The sequence below is a fragment of the Rhincodon typus genome, unplaced genomic scaffold (assembly GCF_021869965.1).
Source record: "Rhincodon typus isolate 14 unplaced genomic scaffold, sRhiTyp1.1 hic_rhity00011273, whole genome shotgun sequence".
In the NCBI taxonomy this organism is placed as follows: domain Eukaryota; kingdom Metazoa; phylum Chordata; class Chondrichthyes; order Orectolobiformes; family Rhincodontidae; genus Rhincodon; species Rhincodon typus.
In genome coordinates, this window is record NW_025976911.1 from 1 (window position 1) to 1,034 (window position 1,034).

The following is a 1,034-nucleotide window of genomic DNA, read 5'->3' on the forward strand; positions in this document are numbered from 1 at the left end:
TACTCTTGATTTCTCATGTCTAACCCACCTAACCTAAACATCCCTGGGCACTACGGGCAATTTAACACAGGCAATCCACCTGGCCTGCACACCTTTGGATTGGGGGACGAAACCGGAGCATTCAAAATTATGCTCTAACTTTTATTCTAAATGAAAACAGTAAGGAAGCTTACATGAGTAGAACAAAACATTGGCATATAGTTCACATTTATGCTCCTAATCTGCAGCAAACTTCATAGAATCATCATCAAATCCCTACAGTGTAGAAACAGACCCTTCGGTCCAAATAAAAGTCCGCACCGACCCTCTGAACAGCATCCCAACCAGACCCATCCCCCCGCCCTTTCCCTGTAACCCTGCATTTCTCATGGTAACACACAACCCAGAGGAGCGCATGCGTGAGGCCTTCCCCCAGCGCTGCCATTGAGGAGCATTTACTCTGAGTGGAAGAGGTTTGTTTGAAACAGACCGCAATGAGAGACCAGCGTCCAGGGAAGCGAGAGAACAGCAGGCTCCTTCCAGTAGCACATCGAGATGTGAGCCTGGGACGCAGGGGGCCTCCGAGACTGGCATTGATTCGGGTTCAGTTCAGGGAGAACCGGGGGCTGTTTGTAAGAGGCTGAGCGGAGCAGGAACCGGTCCCGGAACTTGGAGTGAGTGGCCTGGGGTGGAAGAGAGAGGCTTTTCTCGGGCTGTGTGTGGGCCTGCTGAGGGAGACACAGCCGAAAGAAGCTGCTGGAGGTTATTCTTGTGGCTTTTCATCCTCTAAACTGTGATGGAAACTCGTCGTTCGGCTTCTGTTTCACGCTGTTTTTGGACATTGTGCCGTGAACAGTGGAAACACAGACTAGAGGAATGTTATAACCCTGAAAAGGACAGTTAATTGAGTCACCAGGTTAAATTTCTCATCTGAAACATTTAAAATAGCGCCCTTTGTTCTTCCTTTTTAACTATTGGTGTGTTGGGAGCCGGATATTGAACTGTGTCTGCATGCCTGTTGCTTCGGTTAGCCCCATGCTAATTGTTGCTCCGTT